This window comes from Lissotriton helveticus, chromosome 9 (genome assembly GCF_964261635.1).
Source record: "Lissotriton helveticus chromosome 9, aLisHel1.1, whole genome shotgun sequence".
Taxonomy (NCBI): Eukaryota; Metazoa; Chordata; class Amphibia; order Caudata; family Salamandridae; genus Lissotriton; species Lissotriton helveticus.
Window position 1 is genome coordinate 503,886,040 of NC_136070.1, and position 17,961 is coordinate 503,904,000.

At 46.8% G+C, this 17,961-nt stretch overlaps 1 protein-coding gene across 1 annotated transcript in view; it reads left to right on the forward strand.

Moving 5' to 3' along the window:
• The window catches only part of C9H14orf39 (chromosome 9 C14orf39 homolog), a 1,496,166-nt gene that overhangs the window by 472,307 nt on the left and 1,005,898 nt on the right, over nt 1-17,961 (forward strand). The gene's annotated exons all lie outside the window — the stretch shown is intronic.

The following is a 17,961-nucleotide window of genomic DNA, read 5'->3' on the forward strand; positions in this document are numbered from 1 at the left end:
TTAATTGCGACATCATTGAGAGAAAATTGTGTTCATGTTACATTGCATGAGATTAGGTAAACTCTAGGTAAAATTTGACACAGAGTATCTTTTTACAGCTGTGCACATGGTCCATTCAAGGCACTCTGTCTTGAATCACCACACATCCTCACGTTACCTTCAGGGACTAGCAGCCCTTTGACACCGGGCAGCACACGTCAGTTTGATTAATTTTTTCACATATTTTTTCTACTACATTTAGGATTAATTTTGTATACCTCGTGGTGTGCAAGCGACAACTCCCTTTCGTATAGCCATCCCTGTGTGCCATGCCTATAATCCTCTGCCCTGGCATAGGTAAGCCACCCATCTAGCTGGATGCGCTATACCAGTGGTGAGGGTACAGGTGCATGAGCCCCTTACCCCTACACTGTCAAAGTCAATTCTTACCAATCAATAGCACCCCCTAACAAGGGGTATGTCCCCCTAGGCCCCAATCTGATCCTTGAAAATGACTTAGAAATGTTAGTTCATTCAAAAGGATGACAGTAATCCAAATTATCCATTCATTGATTGAATGTATTACTTGTTGTATTTTCACAAGTTTAAATTCATTAATGAAGCAAAGTCCTGGTTACAATCCAGTATGCAATACCCAGAATGCATTGCGACAATATGCTTAATCAATCACATGGATTAGCTTTTCTCAATTTTTTGTTTTTCCAATGCATTTCGGGCATTCATCAGGGGTTAGGATCTGCAAATGTAAAGGTAAAACACAATAACAATGAGGAAACCAACGTAAAACTAAAAAGTTGCATTCATTATCAGTGATTTAAATCACACTGTAGTGCTTATAGAGTAGAGCCAACCACCAAGGTGCGTAAATCAATTCAAATTGAAACCTGAGTGACTATAGCCAACAGGTATAGATTACTTTGAAGTCCGAAACAAAAACACGAAGAAAGCTCGAAATAAAAATCAAAGAGTGCTTCTGTGAGTGTCTAGCATTGGAAAGAAAATAACCACCAGGGTGCGTAAACTGGTTAAGTAGAAATTAAACAAAAATAACAGTAGCCAGGAAGTATTAATTGTCCTGGAGTCTGTTGTGAAAAAGCGATTAACAAGCTAGAAATTACAAATGTAAATGTTCAGAGAGTAGTTCTGTGAGTGTCAAGCGCTAAAAAGAAAAATGACCAGGGGTGGTTTAGTAGGATCTGTGTTAACAAAAAGAGAAAGTTGTGCATCGTAGGAATTGAAAACGACAAGTGTAATACGTTAACGCAACATGGTGAATGAGCAGGAATATAACGATTAAGCCAAAAGCGGGGAAAGTCCAGCTGAACTAATGAAAATATTGTTCATAAACGAACATATAGCAATTAAACGAAAAGTGAGAAAAGATCCTGGTGAATAGATAGCAAATTCAATGGTAAAACAGGAGGTGTGTACTTACTCGGAAGGTCTAAATGCGCGTGCTTCAAGACTCCGCCTGTGTTACTGACATAACACCCAGCATGCTATTTAAAATGCGTATAGCTGCTGAGTGAAAGTAGGGCTAGTGGCGCGTTGTACGTGATCTTAGTGAAAAGGTGGTGGCCATGTTGGTTGAGTGGTTGAACAGACAAGGAAACTAGAAAATTTAAACAAGAACCCAAGAGTATAAAGACAAAAAGTAACATAAATACCATAATTAAGACTGTAACTCATTAAATAGATGTATGAAGAATCTATGATAAATATATAGTGATGAATGTATGATGATGATGAACGATGTGTCATAATATCCAAACATTCAAATCTGAAAGCAATTGTTGAGTGAGTACTCAATTGATAAAAAACAGTAAGTGTTATCACTAAGTAAACGCGTCATTACTCATAAGTATCCATAGGTGGCAATTATGAACAGTACAACATCTAAGGGATAGTAGAACAAGATGTTTTAGGATTAAGCGGGGACCAAGAAGTTACAAATAACATAGAAATTCCATGCGATCATTCATTCCGTGTGGTTTAAGTGAGTTGAGATTCTTTATGCAAAAGTTTTCACGCTGTAACAAATGGTTGTGATTGTCACTTCCTTCAGTTTTTTCAACTACTTCCAGTATTAGAAAATTTAATTGACTCATGTTATGTTGCACTTCCAAAAAGTGACTGGTAACTGTAGATTTCAGTTGTTTTGTCCTAATGTTGCTTTTGTGTTTCTTTAATCTAACTTTAATTTTTCTCTCGGTCTTCCCAACACATACTTTTCCACAGGGACATTTCAGTAAATAAACTACATTAGAAGTGTCACAGGAAGCTGTTATTTTTAACTTGATTTTATGGCCCTTCATTGGATGTTTGATGCTAGACCCGGGAATGATATTGTGGCAGTTGTTACAGTTCCAACGTGGTATCGTCCCTTTGTACTCTTGTTGGTCAATCTGAATTGGTGGGTTCATCAGGATTTCTCCAAAGTGTTGCCTCTCCTGTAGGCAAAGATAGGTGGTGATTCAAACAATTTTTTTAAATCCTGTTCCAATTTGAGAATTGTCTAATGACGTTTGATTATCCTTTTGTAGGAACTGCTCATCGTTCAAAATGTAGAAACTACAACCATCCCGTTATTCGTAGAAGTGGGTGTTATGTGTAATAACGCATCACATTTTATTTTTTGACAACGTGTTTTGGCAAGGTTAAGTGTGGATTCCGGATATCCTCGATCTCTAAATCTCTGTAACATACTGTCTAACCTTACTGTAGCTGTATCTGTATTTGATACAATCCTTTTTACCCTAAGCAATTGTGAATATGGGAGATGACGTTTCAAATATTCCTGATGGAAACTGGTGGAGTACAGTGTATTGCTTCTGTCCGTGTTTTTTCTGTATATGTCTGTTTCCAACCCAGTCAAGGTTTTTGTAATTCCGACTTCCAGAAAGGTAATAGAGTGCTATTGAATTTCATGGGTAAATTGAATTCTTTCATCCACTTGATTGAGTGTAACTAGTGAATTGCAAAGGTCTATGTTAGTGCCATTCCATAGATTGAATATATTATCCATGTATCAGAAAATGAGCTTGATGTGAGCTTTCCATGAGGGTACGGACAGAATATGTTCCTCTTCGAATCTACTCATAAGGAGATTCGCATATGCTGGAGTTGCACAGTTTCCCATGGAAGTCCCAGTTAATTGGGTTCTTTCCATCTGAAGTAACTTTGGTACAATGTGAATTGTAAAAGTTCTATTAAGGAAATTTTGAAATCAAGGTCCAAATCTGTTTGTAGCAAAATATGTTCAATGGCTTCCATGCCTAGTTTATGCGGAATCGAGGTGTATAACGATTTAACGTCTATTGTGCACAGTAATATTGGTTCATCTCTGGAGAAGGTGACTTGGTTAACCTATGTCAAATATTCTGTTGTATCCCTTATATAGGTACTCATTTTTATCACACTAACAGTCAATACATTTGCCAATAGGTTTGTGTAAACTGCCTTTAGTAGAAACAATGGGACAGAAGGGTGGATGAAGTGGGTCCTTGTATATTTTTGGGAGCATGTATATGACTGGACTTTTGGGGTGTGCGTGTATCAAGAACATCTTGGTTTTTTCATTGATTACTCCATTATCAACAGCTCTATTCACAATGATATTTAAGATGTTCATATATTGTTCAGTGGGGTTGCCCTCCAGTCTGGCATAGGTCAATTCATCCGAAATATGAGCTTCCACTTGAGATTCATAATATGTAGTGTTCATTACGATCAGGGTGCCGCCTTTGTCTGCTTGTTGACAGGTAATCATAGGATTTTGAGCGATGTTTAATATAATGCTGACTCTTTCTGTGTGAAGTTCCTTTGCTTTTGCCTTTTCCTGAAGTTCAATTTCTGAATATCCTGTTTAACTAAGGATTCAAACATATCCAAACTCCTATGGCTAACTGGTGCCATATATGTGCTTCTGGATTTCAATCCTCGAAGGGGGTCTTCTTCACTCTTGGCGATCTGTTAGTATGTTCTCAAAGAAATGTCTCAATCGTAAATTCCTCATGAGTTTGAAAAGACTTATCTCAAGCTCCAAGCAATTAGTGTGACTTGTAGGAACAAAATACGCTCCTTTTTGTAATATTTTCAGCTCCATGTTGGAAAATGTGTAATCTAAGATGTTGATAATCAAGTTATGTTCTAACTTGTCAGTCTTGCCTTCTCCGTTTTGCCAGTGGATGTTTGAGTTTGAGGAGGTTCCTTCTCCTTTAATTTTTCTTTTGCCCCGCCGAGGTCATCTCTGTCTGACTGGCCTGTCTCTAAAAAAGAGACACCAGACAATTGGGGTAAGTCCATTGGTGTCATTGTCGGTGTCACCGGTCTTTTGCAAGGTTGACTTGAGCTGTCACTCTCAGGAGATGAAGTTTCTGTATTTCCAGTGCATGGTTTGTTTTGTCTCCTCCTGGCAGATACTGCCGCACAACTATAAACTTCCCCTAATTTATAATCCACGGTGCCCGTAGTCCCCAAGCCCACGACCGTGCTTAGCCATTTGGCTAACGTGTGGTCCCTGCACTCTGTCCCCGGCCGACTCTGGACCGCTGGTGGTGTGACTCGAGTGCCCATTTGACCAAATCCTACTCACGGACACTTAACCCTTGTTTTGTTCACCCAAGACTAAATGTGTATCTTGAGTAATCCTGTAAAAGTATAACTATATTGCAAAAGTTATCATCCCTTTTTTTCCTCCTAGAAAATGCACCTGTCTAGTATCTAGAGATGCCTGGCTGCGTAAGAAAAGTAATTGCAAAGTAATTCTCACCACTACAAATGAAAAGTAATTCTATGGTAACTAACTGCATTCAAAATGTATTTAAACTGCATATGCTTGCAAAGTATTCTTACCTGTATCAGGCCTGGCTTGGTTCTAGAAAATAAATATAACTAAATAATATTTATATACAACCCAATTAGTCAGACTTCAGTCCTTGAGTGGGTGAAATAATTTCTTGCCTGAGTCATACGATAAATGCTTAGCTCTACCCTCTGATAAGGCCTTACTGCTTGCCCACACTACCACAAATACAGAGTAAGGTACTATCTACTTTTACCTCTGCCTACCTCTGGAGATCTACTGTACTCTGTGCACACTATACCTTACTTTGGTATAGTACATACAGAGCCAGCTTCCTACAGGCAGTACTGTCTAAGGGTGGGCAAACTAGGTGGAGTTGCACTTCGCAGAATTACGCGGAGTTGCATAAAAACTCTTTGGAATTTCACAGAGTTCCGCTCCTCCCTATATACCATACCAAAGTCCACTGTTGCTGCCGCACCCCAACCCAAGTCACCCACTGACATCCTCACAGTCACTCTGCTAATCCCACAGCAGTTCACTGAGCTGCTACTCACCCTAAGCTTGGACTCTCTCCCTCTCTGTTATGTGCAACGCCGACGTGCAGCTAGGCCTCGTCCAGCAGTGCGGGCAGCCCCTCCTACCTGGGCCAATCCCATGCAGCTGCGATCGAGGATTGACCGCTCCAGACCAAGGACTTAGACTGTTTCCACTCCAGTGTCAAGCAGCAGCGTTCCTGCGTGGGACCCTCACTGACTGGGAGCAACGTACTTGTGCATATGTTCTGATTGTGCTACCGTGTGACCCGCTCTCTAAATTGACTTCATTAATCTCCGAAAATGATAACCCTGGGGGGCTGCAACAAGCGGGATCTTTATGAGGCACAAAATCACGCCCAAGGGGTACCAGAAAAGGTAGATTGGCTGCCATCCGGCCAGATGCCATAACAGAAGTGCTGTGCGGAATTCCATGCAAGGGGGGGGTCGAGGGGCTCCTGAGCCAGCCCGGGATGCAGGGCAGTGCTTCATCTAGACAGGCCCTCCAGCAGCCCTACTCTGGGTGTTGATTCCATCTTCTACATGATGGGCCATCATAACCCTCTCAGCAGGTTTGAAGAGGACTGAAGCTATCAGTTTAAGCATCCCAATTCATGGCCGCAGAAGAAGCCCTTGTGTCCCCCAGCACACAAAATTACTTTTCAGCAGAGCAGCAGTCAAGCATCATTGAGTCACACAACTCATTCCTGGGGCTGCAGAGGATATTGCGCTAAGAAAGTCATCAATTTGCTTATTCAATATTTTTGCATTATTCTGGGAGCCTGCACTTCCAAGAAAAAAGTGTCCCCCGTCTGCCCCCAGCATTTCACAGCCAACATTGCCATTTCGATTGCATTTGGTAACTTCTGTATCCTAACGGGGTGCCAAACAATCGGTGCCTTGCACATAGGAGATCTCTCACGCCACTTGTGAGGGTTAGTAGACAGCTGCATTTGTGTGTGGGGCGCAAACTGGGCAACACATTAAGATTTAGTCAATTTAGTCATATGTTGCCCCTCTTACCCTGTATTGAACTTTTGTTGTGCTTGGCAGGGCAACAAGCCCCTGACTGGTGGGCATTATCCCTTAAAAAGCGCCCCTGCCGCCAATGCAGGTGCCAGGCTATGATTTGCTTTTGCTGCTGAAAGTGTGCCTGACGAAGATTCACCACGCCATCTACAGCAACAAACTACCCACGTGAGTTCTGAGCGCCTTGGTATTGCAAAACAGCTCGTACTGATATCAAGCCTGTCCTATTCCTGACCCTCCAACTCCCAATAGTCTCTGGGCTTTGCCTGAAGACGTTAAGCAGTGACAGTTCTTACTTAGAGTTCATTCTGCTTGAGTGGGTCCTGGAACTTTTCCAATGCATCCTGCCTCTCTACATCTCAATCTTCCTGTCCATAACACTGTCTGATTGCCCCTCCCACACTATCGACCCCTTAAATCAGAGCCTGGGACATTAAGGACCCACATTAACCCAGCGAAGGGTACCAGTGGAATTATCTCCCCAAAGGGCAGAATATTGCCTCTGAAACTCTATCAGGGCTCATTGTAAAGGGATTACACATTACAGACCTCCATGTTATGATGCACACGTTTAATCTGCCTGGCACCTGAAAGACACGCTGGATGGATGATCGCATTCCACCAAACCCTAAACATCGGTGGGCACTAGGCGGGGCAAACAAACATGATTTATTTCCAGAAGAAAGGGGATATCGAAACACTACAGTTTATAAATGGCCTTCCAACTTGTTTTCTTGTGAGATCCTCTGACAAAAACGCACAAAATAGCATTAAAGTCGGTCATTTATCACTAGGCGAACCAAAGTCAGACCCCTGTGTGCCTACACCCATATGTTATTTTACTTCAAGCAATGGTTTCCTTTACTGCTAAACACGAGATGTGAACAAACGAATTCTGTGCGGTAATTTCAGCAAAATGCCATAATGTCAACAACCCATCAACTCCCTGTTCACCTGCACCATCATAAACGATGACAACATAATCAAAATCATGAACACCATCCACTTCGGCTCTTTGTCAGACCCATACCCACACCACATCTTCAACAAAGCTAGCACCACTATCGCACCCTATCTCCGCAAGGCCATCAACATCTCCTTCAAGACCGCGACCTTCCCGGAGAGCTGGAAGCACGCAGAGATCAACGCCCTACTCAAGAAACCCAAGGCGTACCCGAGGGACCTCAAGAACTCCTGGCCCATCTCCCTGCTCTCGTTCCCAGCAAAGGTCATTGAGAAAACCATCAACACACAGCTGACCCGCTACCTCGAGGAAAACAACATCCTGGACCCATCCCAGTCCGGGTTCCGCAGCAACCACAGTACCGAAACTGCCCTCATCGCCACCACCAATGGCATCAGGGCCCTGCTGGACAATGGCGACACCGCAGCCCTCATCCTCCTGGACCTATCAGCCGTTTTCGATACCGTCTGCCACCGCACCCTACGCACTTGCCTTCACAACGCAGGGATCCGAGACAAGGCTCTGAAATGGACCACCTCCTTCCTCTCCAGAAGAACACAGAGCGTCCTCCTCCCCCCTTTCCGTTCCGAAGCTTCCGAGATCATCTGCGGCGTACCCGAAGGATCATCCCTCAGCCCGACATTGTTTAACATCTTCATGGCACCGTGCTCCCACGTCGCCCGACTGCACAACCTCAACATCATCTCTTACGCCAACGACATCCAGCTGATCCTCTCCATCACCAAAGACATCCTCACTGCCAAAATCACCCTCCACTAAGGAATGAAAGCCATCGCCGAGTGGATGAAGAATAGCCATCTGAAACTGATCTCGGACAAAACGAAGGTTCTCATCCTCGGCCCCACCCCCTCAGCCTGAACACGCTCGCAACCTGTGGTTTATCCTCGACTCAACACTTTGCATGACCAAGCAAGTCAACGCCGTTGCATCCTCCTGCTTCAACACCCTCCACATGCTCCGCAAGATCTACAGGTGGATCTCCAGCGAGACAAGAAAAACAGTCACCCAGGCCCTAGTCAGCAGCAGTCCTGACTACGGAAACGCTCTCTACGCTGGAGCCTCGGCCAAACTACTGAAACGACTACAACGCATACAGAACACCCCTGCATTCCTGATCCTTGACATCCCTCACCACAGCAACATCACACCCCACCTGGGAGACCTGCACTGCTTCCCATCAACAAGAGGATCACCTTGAGGCTCCTCACCCATGCACCCAAGGCACTCCACAACACTGGACCAGCATACCTCAACAGACAACTCATTTTCTATACCCCAAACCGCAGGCTCTGCTCCGCCGACCTCGCCCTCGCCACCATCCCCCGCATCTGAAGAGCGACCACCGGCGGCAGATTATTCTCCCACCTTGCCGCCAAGTCCTGGAACACCCTCCCCTTCCTCCTACGGCAGACCCAGGACCTTCTAACCTTCAGGAGGCTACTCAAATGTGGCTATTCGAGCAGTAGCAGCATTTCTCCCCCCAGCGCCTTGAGACCCTCACGAGTGAGTAGTGCGCTCTACAAATGTTCTGATTCATTGATTGATTGACCCAGCCACAAAGGTTAAATCTACTAATGTAATACAGTGCAGACAAAGTCCTTAATACGTCATTTCCAAGACACTGTAGTGTGGGACCAAATTATCAAAATGATGTAGAGACTCAGGAACGTGTGGGCTGGTTACGGGATACTCCGCTATGTGGGAGGCAGAGTTTTTTCATGAACTCTGCATTCCAAGTGGAGTGCGGAGTAAAACAACTTTGCAAGCTCCGTCAGCGGAGCAGAGTTTATTGTCCACCCTTAGTACTGTCTCAGCTGGTTGACCATGGTCAAAATCAACCAGTTGCCTTTATCAGCATGCGATTCCTCCCCAGAGAGCAGCACTGGAGTGCCACTGAGAGGGAAGTCTTTGCATTGGTTTGATCCCTGAAGAAGCTAATACCCTTCCCATTTGGGACTCACCTCACAGTCCACCCTCATTTTGTGTGGCTTTCTTATTTCATTGTTTGATACTGTTAAATGTTTTAAACTAGTTTATTTGTTCACGCCTGCTACTCAAAGCCATAGAGACCCAGGGTTGAGCCTAAGGTTGCCCAATTGAGTCTGACTGGACCCAAGACATTTATTTCCAGTGTATTCCACAGTAAGGCTGCACAGCCTTACCATATAATACACCCAAATTCTCACAGTAAAGTTAAGTGGGACAAGTCTGTATGTTGCATCCAAGCAGGGAGTATCATCGTTAGGGAGCCACTAGACGAAGTCACAGTGAATATTTCTACATTTTGCCTTAGTCACTTTTTGGGAAGTCGAAAATCTCCTGTGGGATGAAGCAAATCGTTCTAGTTCTAGGAGGCCGGATACCCCTATGCTGAAGAACAGCTGAGCAGGATTTGCTGCTACAAAGAAGAAAGTAGCGGGAGTCAAGCCGCTCGACGATGGAACTTGGGCAGATAGACAAGCAGGTTGGTCCCGGTCTTCCCTCAGTTCTCAAAGTCGTGTTATCCAAACAATTTCTAAGTCCCAAGTTATGGATTTGGGCTATCTGGACACCATCAGCACCACCATCAATGGTCCAGGACTGGAGGGGCATCACTTGAGGGGTTAGGACACACTCAGTCTGGGTCGGCTGTGGGTACAAGATGTAGGGAGCCTTTTATGTCCCTGAGGCTCTTAACAGGAGCCCAACAAACTAGCCCTTTAAGTCACTCTGGTAATCCTGGTGCAAATGATGAAGCAGGACTCAAGCAAAAGTGCAAGCCTCTGAGGACTCAAGGTAGGATTAATGCAGCAAAGCAGTCCTTCCAGTTGCAGCAAATCAGTCTTGTGGAGTACTCAGCAAGCCACAACAGCAGGCAGTCCTCAGAAAGTTCTTCTGTGGGTCCAGAAAGTAAACTGAAGAATGTGTCTGAGGGTTCCCTTTTTATATATAGTGCCTTCGTTGAAGTAGGAGAAGTTTCTAGAGAATCCTCCCTGAAGTGCTTGCCATTTTCTGACTCCCCTGCCCTGGCTCCAAGCTGGCTGAATGAACAATGCAGGGGTGACAAGCACTTTGTGTGAAGGCAGAGCACAGCCTATCCAGTTGCAAGTGGGGCTGTGCCCAGCTCTGTCCCTCCCCATCCTGCCACTAGATGGTATATCCAGGCACACCTCATCCCTCTATTGTGTGTCTGTCTGGAAGGAATAAACAATGTCCAATTGTCAGCTACACCCAGTCATGTGACCCAGGATAGGCTGCAGGCATCAAATAGTTGACTGCAGGAAAATGGCAATTTTTTTAATGTGTCATTTTCAAAATTGTTGCTTAAAATCAACTTTACCATTAAAGACGATTTTTAATTACATCCTATGGGATAATTAGACCTCACATTAGTAAAAAACAAATGTGAGAGTTTTTCACTACCTGGACATATAAAGCATAAAAATACATGTCTATCCTTTTAAGTACAATGCACCTTTTTGTGGGATACCTATGCAATAAAATGATAGTTTAAGGCTTGGCTAAAGGGTTATATTGACAAGTTGAATTGGCAGGTTAAAACTGCAAGCAGACTTCAGTGACAGGCCAAGGACTTATTTTTAAGGTCACTTGAGTGGGTGGCACAATAAGTGCTGCAAACCCAGTAGTAGCATTTGATTTACAGGCCCTGGGTATATGATATGCAATTCTGTGGGGGACTTATAAGTACATTAATATGACAATCAGGTATAAGAAAATGTCACCATGTTTAAAGGAGAGAGCCCAAGCAGTTTAGCACTGGTTAGCAATGCACAGAATTCTAAGGCCAAAACATGAATTCAACAAAGCCAGGAAGGGTGATGGAAAACATCTGGTGGAGTGGCCCTCAGGAGACTACCACGTCCAACAGTGAACATGACCAACTGCTATCTGGCTTCAAGAGAATTTCTTCTGAGACAGCCTGCAACCTTGCCAGACTGGAGGCTTTCAAAATCTTTGAGTGGGACAAACCTGTTTATCTGACTTGCATTCCACCACAGCTGGTTTTATATTACAGATTGGTCCTGGTGATACATGAACAGTCAAACAAGAAGGGGGGGGACTAGGCGCTTGTAAAGGTCCAGTACCCGTGCTCCACACAATTATATCAATCCAAATGAAGGGTTACTGGTCCTAACGAGACATAGGTAGTGTCTGAGAAGGAGAAGACAGAAGAATAGGTAACTAGGTACTTTTCTACTCAACAGGAGACAGTCACAAATTATGTCTCTTGTTGCCCTCACACATCCCAAGGGATGTCATGCTTCATCATTGGGTGGTGCTCCTCGCTGGGCCTGTGCTGCAATGCCCAAAGGGTCCCCCGAAGGGTCACTTTAGTGGAGATCTTTTTATTATTTCGCCGTATGATGAGTGAGGATGTGAGTACAAACTGGGGTCGTGAAGAGTGAGTGTGTGAATAAATATTAAATATGGCTAAGGGATACCCTGGACTTTTTTTAATATACTGGTTCCCTTGTCAGAGTAAAAAACAATAGGTTGTTGATACTAGTGGGGTAATAATGGCCCCTAGTAACTAAAAGGTCAACATGTTTTGCGCCTTATCGTGTCTTAGAGATCCCCGGTGCTTCATCAGGACCATAAAAATTGTCTTTAATAAGGAATTATAGTTGACTTAATCCCAATTGTGATTAATGATACAGCAGTCCCCCTTTGTTTTGTTGAGGGTGTTACCTGCTCGTGATAATTATCACTATTGATTCGACCTAGAGAGCTGAAAGTTAATAAAAAGAGAGTCACAATTGATACATAGACAAACAAAGGACATAAGAGTATTATCATTCAAAATTATTATAAGTATCGTCATATAAAATCAAATCAACACTTGGGGTCCATTAGGATGACGGGCGGTGGCACCACCGCGGTGGTGGTGGGGCGGAAAAACAGCTTTTTCCACCCGCGAGCAGCGGTACTCACGTCTGCCACATTAGGATAACAAAACATAGGTAAATTCCCGTCCGCCGTGGAACGACGCGCACCGCCATCAAAGTGCACCCGCCACCGCGGCGGCGGGAGCCAATCGAGACTCTCCGCCGTGCCGAATGACGTCCGCCCCGCTCGACAAATTAGGATTGCCCAAACAAGCTGACGCACCGCAGCGGAGACACCGCCCAGCCTGAGCAGGTGGAAAGTCGACAGCGGAGCGCGAACGCCGAGACACGGTCATGAACGCCATGGATCCAGCCCTCCATATGTATCCGGTGATGTACCTGCTACAACACTACCTCTAGATGGGCCGCCGTGGACGACGCCGCAGGTACGCAACTACACATATGCAACACACAACACACATGCCGATACAGGGCCCAAGCACGACACAGACACCCTGCTGGGAGACACAACACATCCACACGGGCACCCACACATCACCCACCTGACAACAAGGCACCCCTCTGCATCTGGAACACACATCGTCTGCCAACCAGCAGCAACGTCCCGGTCCCGGTCACGTCACCGCCGCGGTCAACACATGCGCACTACGCAGAAGGCAGGGCCACTCCAAGGCATGGGCAGGGCACAAACACCATAGGGACACACCACCGCCAATCACACATCAACACACCACAACAAGTCACAGGCCAGGTGCCCATCCCGTGCACCACCCAGGCACACCAACAAGCACTGCAACAACAAGCACAATGCACACCCTCTGCACCACACAACACACAACCAGGGACACAGTCACTGCAGGAGTGGCTGACAAGGAACACCCAACCACAGTGGCACACACACTCAAGGCTTACAATCCCTCCCATTACATACACAAACAAACACACACCCTGGGTGTAGCCACAAACACCACACATACACACAGATATGCCTCAACAGGTGCCTGCACAAGAACAACATACAAACACTACAGGGACACATACTGACCTCCAACAGAAACAGGCATACCCTGTCAGCCAAACTGGGGAAAAGCAACGGGAGCACAGACACAACAGAAGTACACAACAACATCACTCAGGAACAAAACACACACACCATAACACAAATCACACAAGAAGTGCATCTGGACAAACACACACTGCCACACCAAACCGACCACAGATGCACATGAAACCCCAATCAGCAAACACCACAAGACATCAGGGGATGCACATCAGGCAATGCCAAGGCCACATACACACAGCACTGCATGCACAACAAGCAGTGTGTGCATAACAAGCACAACAGCCCCACACACACATGATTGACACAACCGCATCACACACACCACAAAACTGCACTGCACATATACAACAGCACACCCAGGAACTCAAGCAATAACACAACCAACATCCACACATCCAACACAACAACTACACATAGACCATTCTGGGATACAAGAGCCCAGCCACCTCCACCAGAGCACTGGCCAGCACACACAGCTGAAGTGCAATGACCACTACAGAATGACCAATAGCACAAGGACAACACACATAAACCATTGGGGCAATGTCCAGAGTGGAATAACACTCATGGCCCAAGAACTGCACCACAAAGCACAAGCCCACAAATGAAGTGATGTGGAGGCACACACACATGGAAACCAAGGGGACAGCTGACATCAAAGTGAAACAGCCTGCATGTCAGTAGCATACATGTAAGGGCTGTACCACACACAAATAGAGGGAGGGAACACCCACAATGGCCAGGCACAAGTGGCACACATAGTGGATGTCCAAAACCACACACACCATGCCATACAGGAGTGGAAAAACCACCATGTGCCTGCAATGCATGACAATCACAATGCCAGTGTGGAGCAGCAGGGCCACACAAGTTTACAGACAATCACCCAAAACACTTGAGGATCAACCAAACACAACACTGATGTGCAACTCACACACTTTGCACACTTCAAACTTACAAACACAACAAGGAGGAGTCACACACAACACCATGGATACACCAACACACAGCACAGTGTACTACAAACAGCTCACACAAGTGCATACAATCCTCTACACAGGTCAAGACAAAACAAACAACAGGAATACGACTCCTGGGTGACACATGTGTGTCCCCCACAATACAGGGGCACACATACATCCACTACAAACTGACACCCTTCACACTGCACACCTCTGCTACACCCAAGACCACGCATCTCATGTAGGCCACGGTACCAGGACCAAGGGCCAACACAAGATGACCATACACATACAAGGCTGGGCACACAGAAAGGAAACCACACACATACTTCATGGCATATCCCAGGCAGCTCCTAAACATTTGCACAGCATCACAACCTGTGCTGGCAGTGTCCCCCAACCAGACATGTGAACAGTGTAGACAACAGTAGCAAATCACTAACAAGATGGCTGCATGGCAGCTAAAATAGCCATCACACATGACATCATTTACAGGGTCAGAATGGACTGAAGACCCTGTCACTCCTGTCCAAAAATATGATGCCTGCAAAGAGCCTTGCAATGTTGAAGTTATACATGGAGCATGGTGCACAGGCAATCAAAGGCGAACAGAAACAGAACTTTAATCAGCAATGACACTGACAAAACACACAACAGAAGTAACTGTATTTATTCACAGATTGCACAGATGTAGCGGTACAACAATTGTAGACAACAGGAAGGCTGAAAATGATGTACACATGCTAGATACCATGCACAGGTGAAACACAAACAGGAGGGCCAGTGTCCATAGCACAGGGGAGAGGCCAACACAGCAGAGCAACAGGGCCAGTGTCCATGCAGGGGAGAGTACAGCACAGCAGAGCAACAGGGCCAGTGTCCATGGCAGGTGAGAGGCCAACACAGCAGAGCAACAGGGCCAGTGTCCATGGCAGGGGAGAGTACAACACAGCAGAGCAACAGGGCCAGTGTCCATGGCAGGTGAGAGGTCAACACAGCAGAGCAACAGGGCCAGTGTCCATGGCAGGTGAGAGGCCAACACAGCAGAGCAACAGGGCCAGTGCCCATGGCAGGTGAGAAGCCAACACAGCAGAGCAACAGGGCCAGTGTCCATGGCAGGGGAGAGTACAGCACAGCATAGCAACAGGGCCAGCAACACACCCATGTTCCAAACAATGTACAGGACTAGCACACCTGTATGATGCACAGGCGTATGAGAGTGATGTCAACTCACTCCTGGCTGTCATGCGGACTTGTACCTGGCTGTGTGTCGGAGACAGCAGGCCCACTTGACTGTGGTAACAGAGCCCCAGGTGCTGTGGGGCTAACAGTGGCTTGGCAAGCTGGAGGGCTGTGTGGACCAGGTGGCATAGTGGCACATGGAGGTGGAGTCATGCAGACTTCTGACACAGTGTGGGTGGGTGAGGTTGGTGGGGTGCCCTTCCACTTTTTGGGAATATGAAATGGCTTCCCTGTCTTGGGGTTGATGGGAAGTGGTGATGACACAACAGGCACACCCCCCAACTGTCCCACATCAGGTGCAGACACTGGCACTACCTCTGGAGATGTGCTGGAACCCGCGGAATGCTTGGTCTGGCTACCTCTCTGGACCACCTTCCCCTCTTTGCCAGGTATACCCCCTACAGTGCCCTCCTTTGCCTTCTTGCCAGGGGTGGTCTCTACAGTGCCCTCCTTTGCCTTCTTGCCAGGGGTGGTCTCTACACTGCCCTCCTTTGCCTTCTTGCCAGGTGTACCCCCTACAGTGTCCTCCTTTGCCTTCTTGCCAGGGGTGGTCTCTACACTGCCCTCCTCCACCTGCATCAATGGACGTGGAATTGGGGTAGATGTTTTTGGTGGATGTGTCCCTGTGCTCTTCCTAGGTGTACCCCTGATATGCAAGACCTCCTCAGTCGCCACAGACACTGCATGTGTAGGTTTGTGTGATGTACTACGGACAGGAGAGTCTTGTGCTGGTGATGCCTCTGCAGCATGTGAGGCTGATGTCTGCCTCATTGCTCTTCTGGCCTTGCCCTTCCCTGACTGGCTCTTGTCTGTGCATTCTGGGGTGGCCATGCTCTTCAGTGGGGATGGTGTCTGTGGGCGGGAGTGTTTGGGTTGTGTCTGTTGTGTGCTCCTGGTGCTGTACCTTTTCATTGAGGCAGGCGAAGCGTGCACACTGTCATCTGATGTGGCCACTGACTGGGGGGTGGACAAAGGCACCTGAGCTGCAATGGGAGCATGTGCCTGTTGAAGGGCTGACGTGACTGTGGATGACAACGCCAGGACTGTACGGTGTAGCCCACCCACGTCTGAGTGTATGCCCTCCATGTATGCAACCACCTGGCCTAATTTCTTGTCATGGTCACTGAAGGCATTGAGCAGGGCGGTCTGGCCCACACAAAGCTGTCGCAGGAACTCAACACACTCTGCACTGAGGGCAGCAGGGGGACAGGTGCAGGGGCAGCGGTGCCAGGTGTCAATGTGACTCATCCCCTCTTAGTGACAAGGATACGGGCAGCACCAGAGGAAGTGGATGGGAGGCTGGGCACTGGCCGCTGGGTGGTAGATAATGATGCAGACTCCCCATCCCCTGTGCCTGCCAACATGGATGCATCCCCGCTGGCATCTGATGATGTGGTACTCTGTGTCTCTGGCACAGATTCCTCCTGCATACTTCTGTCCCCCTCAGATGCACTGGTGGGCTCTGTGTCACTGGCCTCCAGTGCAGCTGTAGTGCTACTCTCTCCACCACTGGTTTCTGGCTCATGCTCCTCCATGGTCTCTTGTGAATCTGCATGAGAGAGAGATACAGGGTTGTGTAAGTGTCATCATCTGGTCACACGTATTACAAGCAATGCAGTATAGGAGATGCCCAAATCTTCATGGTAACCGCCACACCCTGCAATCACTGTGCAGCAACACACTTCATAGACCACAACAGTGCCTGTAACGCACAAATAATGCCATGAATTAGCCAGGTTTATGCAACACAGCACTACTCCCTGCCCATAGATTGAGTGCTCCACCCCCCAACTCTCTGCCCTAGAGACATGATGTGGATACAAAACTTATTACCAATGTCAGACCTTCAGGGAACAGGAGGGGACAACACACACATATATTAGGTCATTACAGTCCACAATGCCAAGTAGGCCATAGCAAGCACCATGTGGTAACCTGGGGCACATTGTTGTCTGGTGTGTGGGCCTCCACGATCATGGTGCATATAAAGTAGGCATACTTGAAGTCACACTCAGAAAGTTGACACTGCAGTTCACCCCATTATGGATTCCCCACACTATCCCAATGAAGAATGACCATGTGGAGCCTAACCCATCTGGCAATGCGAAAGTACATCAGGGATTATCAGCTCAGTAAGGCCAGGGTGGGCCAATGCCTGATAGAACGACACATCACAGCAGCCACTCACATTACACAGCACATCACAGCACCGCACGCTCATCACATGGGTCTCCGGTGCCACAGGCCCTGTACACATGCATCCACTCTCAGAAAATGTCACCCTCCCCAGATACTCACCACCCCTGCCTTGCTGCCGATGCTCCCTCAGACGTGCATCCAGGTGTGGATGAGTCACTGCCAAGATGCGGCCCATCAGTGGAGTCATGCTGCGCCGTGCCAAACACCCTGTGCGTGGTAGCAACCCCAAGATCATCTCTGCCACTTGCTTTGCCAGCCGGCTGATGTCGTCCCACCTCTTGTGACAGTGGGTGC